Genomic DNA, 13978 nt, shown 5'->3' on the forward strand with positions numbered 1-13978 from the left:
TGTTCTATGTTTGTGTGGGGTTTTGAACTGAAATATCCATCTTAGAGGTCATCCGGTAGAGCTCACAGCCCTGTTCTTCTTAAGTCCTAAATCTCTAGTTTTTTAGCTATACACCCGCGACGATGCGCAGACTATTTTTTGCAGATTTTTTCAAGGCCACCGAGGCAACCATAACGCCATAATAACGTCATTCAAATCCTACTTTTCTATTAGCCATGCGGCGATCAAGGCCAATGAAAATATAATTGTCGAGTTGCTCCTTTCCGGCATTCGTGAACATGCTAGCCATATATAACGGCCGTCAATTGGCTCTTAATCAATGTTGTGTTAGGTACGATGACACAGTCAAACAACGACGCATTGGTAAGCTTATGTACTAAAAAGAGAGACTGTGTTGCCTAGAGCAGTCTTTTACACCTTAAAGTGTGCCAGTAGCTATAAGTTAGTTCAGTTCATTATGAATGATGCTTGTATGCATGCATGTATGCATCATGTATGTTTGATATACTCAAGTGTAAAACATTCCTTTTCAGAACTATATAATAAATCCAGTACTCATGCTATATCTGTGATTTCTGTGATCCTCCCAGATCGCTACACCAATTGGTATAACGTTAAACATGTGAATTAACGTACAAATAACAAAAATAAACAAAGCCGCACGCCACGTGCTAAACCCGTGTCCAGATATGTTCTCTATACGCGTCAATTTAAAAGCCGGTCTGTCACTATAGCGCCAGTCACTGTGTAATTTTATATTTTGCGTGAAGATGCAGAGGATCGTCGTCAGCCTGCTTCCTCAATGTAAGGAACACAGTTACCAGCACGTCCCGGAAAGTGTGCCTAGCGCGAAAAACGTAAACTTAAAGGACATAAATAAGAAATTGATACTCACCGGTCTGACGGGAAGCCCGCTTGATGTCGAAATTCTGGTACTCAGCCGTCGATTTTGGTGGCGTTTGGTGGATTTTGGGTGCGTGTGCCAGTGTCGGTGGTATGCTGTCGCATCGTGCAGACGCTATCTGGCAACTAAGGTGCACCATGTCTGTCCAACATTTGCCTCGGTCGTCTGTGCCACGGTACATTCGAAAACTACCGTCAAAGTGAATTTTAGTTACATACATCGGCCTCGAGGATATTCTCTTTTTTCACTGCCTCGAGGTGATCCCTGATCATCAGGTCAAGTACTCGGGGACGGCTGAGTCCCTGAAGCCTCGAAGTGACCCCTGACAATCAGGCCCAGTACTCATGGACAGCTGAGTCCCTGAGCCTCGAGATTATCCTTGATCATCATATCGAGTACTCGGGAACAGCTGAGTCCCTGAATCTCGGGATGATCCGTGATCATGAGGTCGCGTACTCGAAGACAGCTGAGTCCCTGATCTCGCGTCTGACGAATCGCGTCTGGTTTTCGATGTTTATCGACATCGAAAACCAGACACGGTGTATCTTCGAATTACGTGAGGGCACCATGATAACCAAAACACACAGTTGCACTTGCTTCTGCACGTTACTTGCCTGCAGAGATAGCCGTCTGCCGGTATGATCAACCGACCCTCATCATACACCTGCATCTTTGGAGCGCATATCCTTCATTCGCCACAAGTCCCATCACACCGCCCAGGGCACTGTTGTCAAGCCAATGAAGTCGCGGCGGTCATAAGCCCGATAGCACGGTTACGTTGCGCGCACGGCATCCGGGCGACGCCGCTTTGGTCTCCCGTTTATGGCCCGGGTGGCGGCTTATCGAGGCGCTACATCGCAAGCCGCTGCTTTGTTCTGTCACCGTACTGACTGCGCAGCATGGCTATGACTTGTCATAGCGCGGAGTGGGTGTCTGCCGATCGATATCCTGCACGGTCCTGTCGGTCCTGTGGGCGCAGGGGGACAACGCTAGCATACAGCTGCCAGACGTCACCCACCCACCGTCAATATTCATACAGCAATTTCGCATCTGCTGCCCAGCACGTCTGTAGGCGTCTCAGGCCGTCGCGCCGCGCCTCGCTCTCGCTCGCTCCCCCCGCCCTCGCCCGGCCGCCTCTCTGGTCGCTTCGCCTCGCCTCGCCCAGCGCGCTCTGATCAGCATCGCATCGCCTCTGCCGCCGCCGACAGCCGACACCGAACAAACACCGGCGGCGCCGAGCGGGCGTCACGCGCGGCCGCGCGCGCCGCCGTCGCCGCCGCCGCCGCGGCAGTCCGGGCGCGCCGCGCACGCCGACAGCACGGCGCGCGGCGTACACGTGGCGCACGGGCCAGCACGTGACCGTGGCGGCCGCGCGGCGGCCGCGGCGGGCCGGCGGGGGTCTAACGAGTGTGGGGCGCGTGACGATGAACCCGGCGCACCAGGAGAAGACGATGCTCGCTGGCGCCGGGACGGCCGTTGACGTGAACAAGTGTGTGTTGAACCTGGACGGATACTCGTACATGATTGGTAAGGAGACGTGGCGGTGCCGCACGTGGCGTGAGCCCGGGGCGGGCGCGGAGCCCTTTGAGTCAGCGGTTTCTGCGTGAACGCGATGTCCTGGGCGGAGGACGAAAGACATGCTTAGCAAAATGGAGGCGTTTTACGTCCTCAATGACGTACGGCGTTATCAGGCATCACTGCGGTAGCGAGCGACGGCCGTGTCACCCCGCCTCCCCCCCCCCCCGCCATTCGTGATATCGGGCTAGCCTGCGGTGTGTCAATGTCAGGACACTTAATCTGTTGTGATTTGTTCTGCCCTTCTGGTTCACATGTTATCAAAGTGTCATCGGCTTGGACATCCAGTTTTCCGGGTTATCGGCTACCAATAGCCTTAATAAATCACCTTGGTTTGACACGAGTAAGTTGGCCTCACATGACCTCTCGTGGTGTACTGGTGCAATCTCGCATGTTGTGGCAGACGCTAATTGGCAGGGAGTGAACCAGTTGTTGAGTTATATAAAATCAATTTAAAATAAAAGAAGAAAATAAGCTACAAACTATCGAATGTGGAGGCAGACGCACCGTGCAAACCCTCTCTGATTGCGCATAGCTCAATGACCTGACCTAAGGTGTTTAACCTGACGTTACGTTCCCACTCAAGTTGCCGCAATGTGGAAAATTGATCCTCTACCAGGTACTGAAAATTTGATGAGTCTTCCAGGCATGGTTCAGAAGTTAGTCCCGAAACTCCAGGGAGGGCTTTTATCCCCCAGGCTGTTGCGGGTTAACACCGGCTATGGTCGCACCGATAGGAGAGCTAAATTCTGCTTTTAGGTGCTGCTGAGCAAATTATGCTGCTAGAACGCACACATTGAACGTGCGTGACTGCCCGATAGATACATCGTGTGCCTTGAGGAGAACGTGATGAGAACGTGCTTCACATGCAGACGTGGGAATTTTTGTCGCCTTTTCATGCTGAGATCTTTGAATAAACGTTTTCGTTGGGATGAGGCTAAGCTAAGTATTTAGCATGTAAACAGCGCTCCCATTGGTGCAGAGTGGACTCGGAGTGGGTATCTGAGCCCACATCCGGGTGACCAGGGCCTGGATTCTGGAAGGTCCGTGCTGCAAAGGTAGAAATCCAGTATAGGGCAGCTGTGCGTTGACGTTAGCGGCATTGCCGACGGGACCAAAGAGGTTAGGAACAATCTTCCTGGGTTCCGAGCACTTCTTGTTTTCGGTGGTGTAATGGGCTCTTTGACGTGCTTTGCACTGCCACGATAAAGCCCAATGCAAATAGAGGAGTAAGCAAGCAAGCATTGGCAAGCAAGACGGACCCTGGGGTTCCGGAGAGGCTCAAATGGAACCTAATGAAGTCCCGAATTAAAGTTGATTGGTGTGCTCGCTTTCCATGTAGCAGGATGTTATTAGGGCTGCGGGAGAGGATCGAAAAATCGCTAGTCTTGTAGTCTTGAAAGGTGCTCCAAAGGGGCCTCCACTAAGGAGGTGGAGGGTTAACTGCAGGCCGTGTGGGCATGGACTATAATGCGTGCCTCCTATTTTTTGAGTCATGCATAATGCACGAACGTTTGTCATAGCTGCGATCTTCATATCGACAACCTTGCCCTCTTTGGTAGCCTTATATGCACGTTTCAAAGAGTGAGTACGGATTAGTGCTTGCTCTTGATAACGTGACGGTCATTTCACCTCCATGCATCGTGTCGCTGAAGATGCCAGCAAACTTACAAGTGGTGCTGTTGATATCGCCAGCCACACCGTTCAGCCTCTCATCTCTCCTTCCAGATGCCCCTCCGAGCGACACAGCCAACCAAAGACAACTTGCACACGAACATTGGCGTGTCCTTATGGATCGGCTGTTTTCAGGTCCTACCACCACTTTCATTGTCCACGCACGAAACATGTCGCTGGCGACCCATGGATAATTGCGTGCCGGCCAGAGATCAGTGCACACACCATGCAGTTGCAAAGCACTTCACGAAAGGTCAGGGTGATGACATTTGCTGGCCACGTTCATACACGTGTTGGATTTCCCTTCCGCGGAGTGGGTCCCGACCCTGACTCACAACATATGAGACGATTCTGGCTCTGGCTCAGAGCAACTTAGCGCGACGCAGAGTGGATTCCGATCCCGCTCCAAGAAACTGTGACTCATTTTTAGAATCAATGCCGGTGGAGTAGATCTCAGTGCCAATAATTCGGGTGTTGGTCTTCATGTAAGCCTAAATACGTATTTACATTGATCATCGCAGGGCAAGGCACAGCTATGATCAATGTTGTTCACATAAAAGCTGTCAGACAGCACCGTGTGCTGTCTACATTCGTATTTGAGTTGATTGATCATCGCGAACTCTGTTGACTCAAGCCCCGCTCTGTTTCATCAGGCCATTTTAAAGGAATCGATTCCTCACTGACTCAACGAGGACTTGTTGATGTCGAATCGATTCTGACTTCACCCGGAGTGAAGTCCAGGTCTGGCCATGATATCACCGAAATTTTTAGCACCGGGTCAATCAGGCTTTACCTACGTTTTCAAAAATCGTCGCACATGGTAGCAATCTATTCAGACACATCGTCGAAATCAACTTGCTCTACTATTCGCTGTCGCAGAACTTGACAAATGACACAGTAACATTGCGCGATATGGACCTGGATGGAGCTTTCCATACGGTTCGAGGCTCGAAGTGCTGTTTCTGAAGATCTACATGGAGCCAAAAAGGCAAGCAGTCAACCCGAAACTAAATGTGTCCCAGCACGCTTTTGACAAAACTCCTCATTTTCGGACGAGCGGCGGCCACGCTCTAGCTCCACCGGCAAACTCAGCTGGCTCTGAGTCCCAACGACAGATGACGAAATCAAGCAATGTAACTCCCAGGCGGGCACGGGGATGAATCAACCGCCAAGTGAATCAAAGTTGCACCATTGCGACGCGCGGGCTCGGAGATCGGCTGACCGTTTGCTGCCACGCGCGCCGCGGGAGTGTCGCACGAGGCGGGCGTTCCTAATTGTATGATCAGCTGGTGACCGCTCAATCCCGGGCCTGGCAGACTGCACCGGCGCCTGACGGGGGCCGTCCAGCTGACGGGAGCCGTCCAGCTGACGGGAGCCGTCCACGTCCGGCGGGAGGGGCTGGTGGCCGGGGGGGAGAGGGGTTCAGGGCGCGGACAGCGGTGTCGTCATGGGGCGAGCAGGGCGACCCGCCGTCACGTACCGCGCTGGGCGGACGGAAATCACAGCGCATAGACAGCGGGACGAACGTGCGGCAGGCGGGTCGATAGGAAATACCCGCCTTTAATCGATGCTGAGCGAGGTTTGGTGCGTTGGTGAAAACTATTCCGTGAGCTTGTGGTGGTGGAATCTTCAACGGTAATTGATTTTCTTCTTCAAGGGTCTCTTCAAAGAACATTCAGGGATGTTTGCGGAATTAAATTTGTTGTGCTTTATTCAACTTTGCTCAAAAAAGTTCAGCTTGTTTTGAAAGTAACGGACGAATGAACGAACGAAGAAAGAAGAAAACATAACGGTTAGCATGCTGTGTGCCACTCTCTTCTTTGCAGCCAAAGGTGGGACGCGCCGCTGTAATGGGTCACCGTAAATTCCATGCGTTTTCGCAACAGATGAACGGTGCACAAAAATCTGCACGACAGCCCAACAGAATACTGGAAGCAGGGGATGTCCAGGTGGAACATTCCACCACATTCTTGCCCACACAATCACTGCCGTGCACTCAATACAACTTGTGGGCCAATCAATCAACGTTATTCAAGAGGTCAGTGAAGTCAAAGTTTAATCAGTCTTTACCCGATAGCTAACAGCTATAGTTTAATTAGTTTCGGGACAATGCCAGAGGTCAATGTCAAACTATGGTCAACGAAAAAAGTATTCCTGCATTATTAAATGATGCTGCTTCAGCACGTGGGCGGAATCTTACATCCCCGCAAGTGGCGTTGGGGCAACCCTTCCTCCGCTGACGTCTCTGCTCCCCCCCCCCCCGCCCCCCGCTCCCGTTTTCGCGGCATGAACCTCAAATCCCCGAAACAGCCGCTAATAAAAATTACAATACGCAAAACTCTATATTGCATGAAAGTGCGATCTTCACCCGCTTGCAAATTAATCTTGTGAAGCTAGTATTGCTGGAGCATATGCACTTATATCATATGATTTCCAAGGCAGTCCCACCATCTTGCGGTCATGGAACAACAGGGCAGACTAATTAGCTGGCCGGTGTAGGGGCTTCAACGATTTACTGGAAAACACCCCAGCGCTCTCGCGTAAGTTCAAAATGATCTCGCTTATTGCCAGCCAACCACAGTTTAACAAAATATTCATTTCAAGGCACCAGTTTTTTAATCCCTGCCAAACATTTCTAGCCAAAAATCACTGATAAAGTTGAGTCGTTGAAACAGCTTTGAAACTTCTTTAACAGCTTTTTTAAAATTTCGCATCATAATCCTTCGTGGAAATGGTTCTCGGAAATGCTCGACATTTCAAGCATGGCGTATAATCCCGAGTGACTCATAATGCCGAAACACCAGGCGGCAAAAAAGCAGCCGTTATCACTTAGCTCCAGATTGAAGCTGCGAAGTGTCTGGCCTCTTGCACGCTGATGGCAGGTGGTTTGCGAAGGTGGCGTGTGGATCTCAGCTAATCAACTCCAGCCTTATGCTGGTCTTAGGATTGAACCAACGGAGAAAGGACGGCGGTGGTATAATGGTCACAGCTCTCGACTCCGGGCCTGTCGGTCTGGGGTTTGGGCCCTGGCCACGCCACCATAGCATCCTGCAGAGCTAATTGAGGCACTCGTCTCAAGATGGCCCGGACAGCCGGTGAGGCGTGAAACCCTAATCATGATTAAAGCCTGTTGAAAAATAACTAATTAATTCAAGGGACTGTTCCGCGTTTTAAGATACTGAGGCAAGCATCAGCTGTGATGAAAAGCTAACTTGTTACTATCGGTACGCTTTTAAGTGCAACAGGCGGCTCTAGATGATAGAATTTCGCTGATGAGCAATTATGCGTTTTCATGACGTCATACTAGTCTGGGTGGCATTATCATAGCTGGTGGCGTAATGGGCTGCGCAATTTGCGTGTATCAACGCAGAAACAAGATCGTTTGCGGTCTTAATGAGGGCATGACCGTGAACCGCAGGAAAAGCTCATGAAAAATGACTGTCTTAGTTCAAAACCTCATAAATGTGGGCTGGGCCCCTTAAGTCCGTAGAAGTTATTGACATATACTCCCGATTTATTTGGGCTGTTACCTTTTGTGTGAAATTTCCCTTTATGCTGTAATGATTGCATAATGCTGTGTCCTTAGCATGCGTACAGATGGAGACGATTATACGATATTAATGTCAGTGTGACAACGTGGTCGACATTTGTGGCCAGAGGCAGATCGCAAGTGTGGATATGTCCGTTGTGTGGAGCTGGGCAAGGTTGCAAAGCTGCAGTTATGATTTTTTCACGTTAGATGAATTTATTTGTAATCTACAGCCACGTAACTTTATTCCGGCGGACTCTCCACTTCCTGCCGTCCTGGTTTGGAGTTTATCCTCTCACTCCCTCCCCCTGCGATCTCGAGATCTACTGGACCTGTGATGAAAAACCAAATGGTGCTGCCTTTTGTCTACGAGATCTACGTTGCCAACATAAAACATCAAGCATATGTTGCAAGGGCATCAGGGTAAAATCCCACATTCTAGACATTATTGCTGTCATACAGCTGCGACTTTACCAACCGATTTCGATGCTATAATGAAGATCGATGGATCATGATTTTGAGATTGATGTCATGGCGACATTTCAACACGGAAGATTGATGGTGAATCCAGGAGATGTGAGACGAGTACTAACAAAATATGTCGAAACGGGTATCTATTGGAGTGTATGCGAAGCAGATGGGAGGGAGCTTTGCTTTGTATTTGTTATCAAATTGGATATCATCTTCCGATGTTTAGCCATAGATCAGCATTTGGACGTCTTTGGGCGGTGAAATGAAAAGACTACTCGAGCAGTTGGTACAACTGCTTGTCGAAACACAGTTAGTCCACGCAAATTATTTATGGCGCATGTCTTACATGCATGAATGAGTTACATAAACATATCCAGTTTTCCAAACGGAGGGGCGTTGGGACACGTTATTTGAGCATGGCCCCTTCCGCAGCTGTCAGCTGACGCCTCGCTGTTGGCCACTGCCACCGTGTAATGCAGCTTCTCACTTTTCTTGCCGTTTTTTAGATCCTGTCTACAACACGCAAGTGAAAGCTGGAATGCTGCATACCACTTGAACTCTTCATTTTCCAGGTTATACGACCGCTTACTTTCATCACGGCGGGGCGCCTCCGCGCGTAACATCGATTTTCTTCCTCCGGCTTTTTGCACATATACTTTCCTTCATCGTTCATTCGTTACACAGTATTGCTGGTAAATATGAGAGGCAAAGTTCATTTGCATGGGCTATCGCAAAATGCGAACACGTCTTCGTCACCTTATGTGTAAGTATGCGGACACTGGCGTGAGTGAAAAGCGATACGTTTGGGTATCAACGTGTATCCCTTATATGCCTGCATTTACTACCCGTTTTACACTTAACACTATTATTTTTTGTGTCCAGGAACCGCCCTTATGTAATTTTTGCTGCTCTGCAGGACTCATTTTTATATTGCAGAGTTGTAACAGGAATGCGACAGCCGTGATTTATTCACCGGAAGTGTTCGATACTCCCGCCAGGGCACGGCAGTGCGTACAATCCGGCGGAGATCCTAATCTTGGCAAAATTGTCAGATTTCACTGGAGGCTCCTGCCAATACCGGAGCCTGGAACCACCCTACACATGCCATGAACCTAAGATTTTGACACATTTAACAAAGGTTTGCAAAGTCAGAGAATTCCAACCTTCTTCAAACCGTTCCGGAGAATTAGTTGCCCTCCCCTCTCGAGTGGGTTGAGGTCTAGCAAGATCGGCATTTCCCCCGTCAGAAATTACTCTAAGACCTGGTTGTGGTACCAAACCACGCATGACAACGGTCATGACATGACAAACGAGTCCGCGCCGAGGACGGCTCGCAGGACTTTGTTGACGATGTGCATTATCATTGTTAGTATCTTGCCGGTCACTTGCGAGCTCCGTTTTAATTTGCAATCGATGTCGACGCCCTTTTTGTTTGATGGAGCTGAGTACCACATTCCCCTCTCTATCATGCAGGTCAGTGAGCACGTGGGTCCAATGCTTACTCCTTGCATGACGTTGGAGACATCAAACCCGTAATAGGCTTACTGTCGGCAGCTCACGAGAGTGAGTTGGTGGCTCTACCCTAGTGTTGTATAATCCGCATTTACAGTGAATCGGATCAGCTTTCCGAGAATTGTTGTTTTTCATGTTGTTGCTCACAATTTGAATGCATGAAAAAACATCACCCGCATTATCGTGGCGGATGTCTCTTAAGTAAAGGTTGCATACTTTACATGTAGCACATTTTAATCATTGATATGTGACACGCGCCGTGTAATGCTTAGCGTGTTTCACTGCGTTGCATATTTTTGTTTTGGATCACTGATATCACGATTAACTAACTATCCTGCTTGTCCTGTAAATCGATTTAAAAAGTAAGAGAAAAAACGAGGTCTGCTCCTATTCCCCTAATCACTCAAAAAAACGCCCTTCTCTGCGGAAGCCCTGCTCGTGTCCCGGCCTTCACCCCAACCGGCCTTTTCACCCGCGGAGGTCACACCCGTCGCCTGCCGTGTCCCCTCTCAGCCCGGAGCTTGGACTCGGTACTTCCTCGGCCCCTCCCTAGCAAACACGCAACGGGCTGCGAGTTTCTCGGCCTGTTAACCGCCGGTGAAGCGTGGGCGCGTGTCCGGCGCGCCGCCCGCCGGCCGGCCGTGACCGTGCGGAGGAGCAGCCCCGGCACGGGGCCGAACGCCCACGCCGCCGCCGCGCGACCTCCGCCGCCGGCCGACACGTGACAAATGCGCCTCCGGTCAAAGGGCCGCCCGTCCGGTGCGGCGGTCACGTGGGCGACGGGTGCGGTCCAAGAAGTCGGCGTCGGTCGGCTCGCGTGACCTCCTTGATAATCCGTGCGGGACGACGTACACTGACGTCTGCGCCGGCGCGGTGACCCGCGGTCACGGGCGGCCCCTGCTTCTCACACGTCCGTGCGGGACGACGCACACTGACGTCTGTGCCGGCGCGGTGACCCGCGGTCACGGGCGGCCCCTGCTTCTCATGTGTCCGAGCGGGACGACGCACACTGACGTCTGCGCCGGCGCGGTGACCCGTGGTCAAGGGCAGCCCCTGCGTCAGAGACGTCTGTACGGACTGTTAGCTCTGAATCATCCGGAATTTTTGTCAGCGTTGTCATGGGTGAGCACGTCTCTTGCTGAAACATTCCAGCGTCAGGACGATCGTCTTCCGCCTCTGCGGACACGGGCGGGTTGCGTCAGTGACCTCTGTGGTGCGACTGGATCGTTTCATTGCCACGTTCGTTTTGCTTGGCCCGGACGTTAGACGAGCCTTCTGGCCCTTACAGGACATTGAGGGAAATGACAACGCCTCCCTTTCGATGGCTTCGGACGTGGCCGCTGTCGGAGAACGGAGTGATTCGGGGCGGTCTGAGACGCCGCCAGTGCAGCATTGATGGTCTGGTTGCGATCCTGCCAGAGACAGTCTGGCGCCGTTCGGAAACGTTCTTACCCAAGGGCGGACCTAGCACCGCGTCTGAGGGAGGCAAGCTTGAAAGCGCCCAAGTTGCCCTGAAACAGCTCTGAGAAACTTGTCATCTTTTTCACCGTCTTCGCCGGATAATGGTTCCACTTGTGCCGCAGAATCTGCCCTTGGCCGCATTTCGTGGGGTGAAACGACTATAGCAGCACTCCATAAGCAGTGCACTATCACTCATCCCTCGCGTCAACATTCTGTAACGCGATAAACAAGTCTGACAGGAGGTTCGCAGTCGCTGAGTCGCTACGTGAACCCGTCAAGGTCGTGGCCGGTCTGGTGTTGTAAGATGTCACTGTTTACTTTCAATCGTCGTAGTCCAAAACACTCATTGATGGGCCCTCATTGACGCCGCCTTCATTGATGCCTTTATTGATAGCGGGTAGATTAATGCTGCCTTCGGTCTCCTGCACGTATGAAATCCATCTCCTTGTTGTATCGTGGCGGAGTTTCCCATGTGCCAGCGTGAGCTGCCGTGCCTGCATGGCATGTCTCCATACAGACTTGCGACACATTCGGCTTGGCCTCTTATCTCGTCTCATGTATCTAAGTTCACGTGAAGGCTCGCCCCGGATCGTTGGAAGCATGCTATCATGATACGCATGTTATCATGTTTCATCAGCGGGATGACATTTGATCCCGTGCATAGCTGTTTCCAAATTGACGCTGGAAAGGTCTGACGCAATAGATCGAAACCTACGAATGATATCAAAGAGTGGATAAACCAAGCATCCGACATCCGACATCCGATAAACCAAACATCCTCCACTGTGATAAATCATAAACCACAATGCTCACTCAAAACCCATCGGATATTTGAAAACTAATCAGTGTCACGGCCGTCGCAAGCGTGCGAGAATGCACATTTGCTCGAAGCCTCGCCGTCCTCACGCGTGGCGTGATCAACGAGGCGCGCGTTCGTCTGCCGGATACTTCACGATAGGCAGCGTGACCTCCGCCACTCCGGGACCCGTCCGGGCGGGCCAGCCTCCACCGGCGCCGGGGCGACACGCCCTAGTGGCGTGCTGAAGTCGTGACCCACAGCGCAGCGATGCCGGATGCCGATCGGCGCCAACGGTGCACGTGCCGGGGTCCACCCAGGCGTCGGCGACCGGCGCTCGAGAACGGCGCCCATCGCCAGGCGATGGATCCGCAGTCTGGGGGAGGGGGAGGGGTGTTGACTTCGCTCGAGAGTCACGTCGCTGCTGGGAACCGCGGCCTCTGACGCGTTCTCGGGAACGCACCGGCTGATGGGTGGGCGTCCATACAGCCGCGGGGAGCCAGGTCAACACTCACGACAAGTTGCGTCGACAGTTGCGACCCTGCTGTTCTCGTAGTAAGGGCTGTCGGAGAATTCCGTCACGCAAATACCCCATATACCGATGCACTTGCAGGCCAACGCGGCGCATCATCATGACACAGGCTGAATGACATGCAACGCTGAGCGAACTTAATTGCATCATATTACATTACCTTTGTGGCGTATGTACGAGCACACTATGTCGTGCCCCTGACCACGGTACAGAGCTCGGCAGGATCCCCCGCCCCCACTTCTCCGACGTCCCTTGCACGGTCTGCGCTCGTTCCGTCAGAGCGTAGAGTTACTGGCACACCGCTGGCTGGGCAGCCCCTCGCGCGCGGCTGGCATAGACTAAACACAGTGCGTACTGCAAGACTCGCCTCCAATGGCCTCGCAGCAGCGAAACGCTGGACAAATTGGAGGGGGGGGGGGGGGATAGCAGGACGTTAGGCCAGTTTTTCTTCCCTCGCGCTGTTAAGGCCTATTGTTCATCTTTGATCCACGGGCCGTTTTTACTCCTCCGGATCCCTTCGGGTCTTTTGACTCTCTCGCCCGCTGAGGAAAGGCCTGGTAAACCCCTCCCACTCCACCTAACTTTTGAAGTAGGACAGATAGAGCATCTGTATCCCAATGAGCAAGCTGCTTGTTGTCTAATCTCTACGCATATGTTGTGTTCTAGGTAAAAGTGTGACCCTCAAGGTCATGATAATAACCTGAAACAATTAACAAATGAGACAAAATGTTGTCACCAGTATATTCCAGACTTACAACGGTAATGTTACACGAGATGCTTTCACGCAAACTGATTCTACACAAGGCAATTTCATAAGCCTCATCTCGCTCGTTGTTGTCTTGGGTTCCTGTAAGTGACATCTGAGCCTTCGGAAATACAGCCCAATTGATATGCTCATTGGTATGTATGACGCACCGTACCCCAACTAGTGCCGGCTATGCCGAGCAAGGTGGAGCAACGAAGAGAGACCGGTGCAATGATGATCGTCTTATCAGTCCAACTGTTCGTGTTTTCTTTCACGAGGAATTTGTGACCTTTGAGGTCAAACTAGGTCATCGATGTGTCACGCATGCTTTGCATGCTATGAATGCAGATGTTTGGGCTAGGGTCATCAGATATAAACGCAGTTTGAGCTGTTTCATGTTGTAATTTAGATTTTTTGAACTGGACTTCTGATTGGTCAAACTTTCTAAGCGGAACAAAATATTTCCCCCATCTGTCATTTCGTAACGACCCATGTTACGACAGTGCGACAAGTGACATTCGGCTCCATTTAGGAGGACCAGGACAGACATCGTCACATCTGACAAGCTGCTTCATAACACGAATGTTTGAAAACTATACCGAGATACTTGTGCTAAAGAGATCACAAAATGTGTCCAAGTATTTTAGTACTTCTCATAGTGTAGATGTTGCACAATGAAGAGCAATGTTGAGCAAGCCCACTGAAGCTGTACTGCGCACAGTACTTTACCCGAAAACACTAGAGATGGCAAGACAGTGCAGATATGGCATGCAGACATT

General features: G+C 51.2%; 1 protein-coding gene across 1 annotated transcript in view; it reads left to right on the forward strand.

Annotated features, from left to right (window-relative positions):
- The first annotated feature begins 2292 nt into the window (after window positions 1-2292).
- Window positions 2293-13978, forward strand: part of LOC119106178 (calcium/calmodulin-dependent 3',5'-cyclic nucleotide phosphodiesterase 1) — an 82401-nt gene continuing 70715 nt past the window's right edge. Inside the window, exon 1 of the mRNA XM_037229786.1 lies at window positions 2293-2431. The gene's annotated coding sequence lies outside the window, so the exon portion shown is untranslated. The remainder of the gene's footprint in view (window positions 2432-13978) is intronic.

Source organism: Pollicipes pollicipes, unplaced genomic scaffold (genome assembly GCF_011947565.3).
Source record: "Pollicipes pollicipes isolate AB1234 unplaced genomic scaffold, Ppol_2.1 Scaffold_6138;HRSCAF=7277_pilon_pilon_pilon, whole genome shotgun sequence".
Classification (NCBI taxonomy): domain Eukaryota; kingdom Metazoa; phylum Arthropoda; class Thecostraca; order Pollicipedomorpha; family Pollicipedidae; genus Pollicipes; species Pollicipes pollicipes.